At 37.3% G+C, this 3,872-nt stretch overlaps 1 long non-coding RNA gene across 11 annotated transcripts; it reads right to left on the bottom strand.

Annotated features, from left to right (window-relative positions):
• Positions 1-659: 659 nt before the first annotated feature.
• On the bottom strand, positions 660-3,568 carry LOC127129245 (uncharacterized). Of its 11 annotated transcripts, none has more exons than XR_007806277.1 (6): positions 2,946-3,568; positions 2,365-2,842; positions 2,164-2,280; positions 1,706-2,013; positions 1,467-1,604; positions 660-1,364 (listed from the first exon to the last, which is right to left on the bottom strand). It is a non-coding gene; the product is annotated as an uncharacterized LOC127129245 (long non-coding RNA). The 11 variants fall into 11 exon arrangements; XR_007806280.1 differs by having other exon boundaries at positions 2,500-2,842; positions 2,946-3,567; XR_007806275.1 differs by having other exon boundaries at positions 1,706-2,280; positions 2,365-2,452; positions 2,583-2,842; positions 2,946-3,567.
• Positions 3,569-3,872: the final 304 nt, after the last annotated feature.

The raw sequence follows: 3,872 nt of genomic DNA, 5'->3' as shown, positions 1-3,872 counted from the left end.
GATTCGTCAATTCATTGCCTATAGTCTGTATTATGTCATCTCGGGTCGGTTTTCAAAGTTGAAATTTAAATCGAGTTTTGAGTTTTGAAATTTAAAGTAAATTTTGGAAACCGTTAATTTTCTTTATTCTCATTTTCTTTCTTGTTTTCACCCCTATTTTCTTTTCGAATTGTTTTTGAAGTTCAAATTCATTTTCAATCAAAGAGGCCCATTCATTATTTTGTTCTTTGTAAAAATACATGGGCCCATTCACGTTTTCCTTGTTAGGCCCATTCCAAACCAAATTTAAAACTCATTTTCATAACCATTATTCACTTTATATTCAAATCCATTATCCCTTGTCAATCCAAACCACATTAAACTTAAGTCATTTCGTTCTCCATTTATCATTATCCAATTCCATTTTAAATATCCAAAACTCAAATTGCAAATCCAGTTATCCAAATCCATTAAAACTTTTTACATAAACCATTAAATCCATACAACTACATCCAATTGTTTATCATCATAAAAACCGATTTCCAAGTACAACCATCAGTTTGTTTTCAGCATTACAAGAGGTAACCATAATGCAACCCATATGTTCCAAATGTTACATTCAGATAAGATAAAAGGAAAATGCCACTAAAAAGCAAAGAAAGCTACAAGAGAAAGTAGACTTGAGAAACTGGAACGCGGCAGTACATGGCAGAGAAATAACATCAAACGTGAAATGAACCAAGTACGGTAAAGGGAAAAATGACGTTATAACGCCAACAACATAAACCAAAAAACGACTACAGGCTGCATAAGCCAAACATATAGATACAAGCCGTAAGCTGCAACAAAGCCAAGTCGTGAGGAAAACGCAGATCATAACGAAAACAAATCCAAAGCTACATCCTAAGTTCCATTGACTCCGTTTCAGTAATTCGCACTTGCATACAAAGCATAACTGTTACAAGACATTCAAATTTTCCATTTTTCATTTGACAAAAAGGACTTGTTGTATTTAACAAGTGATGTGAATTGCAATCCGCATAAGAGAATGTTGTCATGGACTTCATAGCTTTTGCTCTCCCATTAGAAGGCAGAAGTTCCGCAGTGTAGCTCGTTCTTCTGAAAGTTATAACCTGGTATCCTCATGTCAGTGCACATAATTACTGGAAGAATATTGAAGCTTCCAATGAACAGGAAAAGAAAAGAAGGGCAATAGCTCATTGAAAAACAACCAAGGAGTTCCGGTGCTAGCAGAGTGGGATCTCATAGAAACTCACATGGGCAGAAACACGGAAGGTCCACCAGTGCAGACAACAATACTTACAACGCGTTAAGGCATTCCACAGCATTGGATCTTATGGTTATCGTTGCCAGCACCTTTGATGCTACAAAAAGGTAATGAAAGCTCTTAGGGGAAAACACATCGACTTGGCCATTAAAAATTAGAGTTTTACTAGCATAAATCGGTTCAAAGTTTTCTACTATACCTGAGGAGAGGTTTTTGGTTGCGGTTAACGTTCTATTCCATCAGGCTATCAAAATCCAACAGCGGCAACCATTACAGAGTCCACAATGGTCGGTACCGCCAACACCTTTTTGGACATATGCTCCAACTGTAATCACAACTGTAGAAGGAAAAACGGAATTAACACCATATCAAAATCCAAAAAATACATTAATTGAAACATTGAATTAACAGGTTATCATCAAAACAAGTTGAAAATACTTCTTTAGTAAGCCGCAAAGGTTTTCTGGTAGAATCACGCCTGCAGGACCATGGATTGAAGAGAGCTACCATTTTGTTGTCCACTAGAGAATGCTATGACAAGTAGTAAGCATATTGGTCAATAATTCAAATGCCCTGAAAACAACCTCAAGTTGTTATCTAACCTAGCTGTTAGGAGGCAACAAAACCAAGCTGCAATGCAGAAATCAAGTGTCATTCGACAATGGAGGGCAGGGTTTATAAATGGAGTCAAGGCGATGAGAACCAAGCTCCAATGCAGGACGCAGCAGCAAGACTGCAACGGTAACCTACAACACATCATAACTAACAACAACATTCCCTACACTGAAATATTATGGACAATGAAATGCGAGAACAAAGTGGAAATAGAAACAATATGCAATTCAACAATGACCCAACAACAAAATCAATAAGTACAAGGGTAATAAGAACATAACCTCATGTCCTAGACAGCATACCAAAGACCAGGTGCACACGGGCTGCAAACTTGCAAATGGCCTCAATCTCCACTCGACCATTTAACCACCATCATGGGTCCGAAGTCGTAGTACAACCTGAAAGTGCAGAAGAAAAGGAGGTCACGAGACTTAAATTATCAAGCAATATCACGTAAGCATCAAAACCGCGAAAGTAAATACCCCAATCTAAATCAAAGCGGGAGTGGCATTTAGGGAGTCCTTTTGAAATAAGGAATAGTTAAGGGCCATACATCGTTTAAAGCTGAATCTACATAACAGTAAAAAATCCCTTACCACAACAAGTACAAATCTTACCGCTATAAATATTCTATGGAAAAGATCTGAATGATTAGTCACACATTTTTTGGGAGGTACCACAAAACAAAATTTCATCCTACCACTTCCGTTTGGTGGGACCACACCAAAATCTGTGAAAGATTTTCAATAACGGATTGATCCTTGATCCACTCGCCAGCTCATAAAGAATAAGGACGAAGAAACCTCGTATAAGGGCTCTTTAAAAAGGAACCTGAAGCAATAGAAAGAGGGATATCATTACGCTGCCAAATTCCCACCTCAACCTGTACCCAAAAGCTCAAAACACCAAAGGGGTGCTCAGAGTTTATCATCAGAACTTTGAGTAATCCGAGCTAATACCCTGACAGAATCACATCGAGCACAGAAGTAAGAATAAGGAGGCGCCGAAAGTTAAGTAAAAAGACGGAAGAAAAGCTCACGCTAAGGGTCGAAAAAGCACTTACTCGAGGTAAAGAATCATTGTCGGCGTCTCGGCGGAGTCGCGAAGCTCCGACGGAACCTTTCGTCCCTTTCTCCAACCTTTTCAAGGCATCGAAACTCCATGTGTTAGCCTCTTACATGTTTGATTTGATGATTGTGTATTTATGCATGACTATTTGTACTAGATTATTATAGATCTTAAAATAATCTTGCTGCGACCCATGAAATTCGATATTAGAACTTTCTTCTTTTTGTTTCGAGTTTGCTCGTGCTTTTTGTTTTGGTTTGATTTTTCCCTCTTTGTTGAAGCCGAGAACCAGTGCTAGCTGAGAGAGAGGGAAGTCAGCTTTCATTTTTTGAGTTGGTGAGGATGAACACCATGAAATGTTCATCCTTGGTTCTATGAGTCTAAGACAATTTCGGTTTCCTCTGTTTTTTTAGAAAGGTTTTAGTCTGATGTTAGAAGAAAGAAAGTGAGCAATTGGCGTTATATAGAGAGAGGGAAGTCAGCGTTTTTTTTTTGAGTTGGTAAGGATGAACACCATGAAATGTTCAGCCTTGGTTCTAGGAGTCTAAGACAATTTCGATTTCCTCTGTTTTTTTTAGAAAGGTTTTTAGTCTGATGAAATAAAGTGAGCAATTGACGTTATATATATATATATATATATATATATATATATATATATATAGAGAGAGAGAGAGAGAGAGAGAGAGAGAGAGAGAGAGAGAGAGAGAGAGAGGTGTTTGAATTAGGAGAGTTGTAGCAGATTCTCTTCTTTTAAGAGTTGATTGTGTCCGTTGAAATCTCAATAAAAGATGAATTAATGTTTTTTTAATAATAAAGGTTATCTAATTTATGGGAAACGCCGCCAGATGAGATTCTCTAAAGTCTTTTTGTTTTTTCAAAACTATTTTAATAATGGAAATTAATTCGCTGCATTTTGTTTTGG

Source organism: Lathyrus oleraceus, chromosome 1 (genome assembly GCF_024323335.1).
Source record: "Lathyrus oleraceus cultivar Zhongwan6 chromosome 1, CAAS_Psat_ZW6_1.0, whole genome shotgun sequence".
Classification (NCBI taxonomy): Eukaryota; Viridiplantae; Streptophyta; class Magnoliopsida; order Fabales; family Fabaceae; genus Lathyrus; species Lathyrus oleraceus.
The sequence above is the reverse complement of the archived record's forward strand: the minus strand, read 5'-3'. Positions and strand labels throughout refer to the sequence as shown.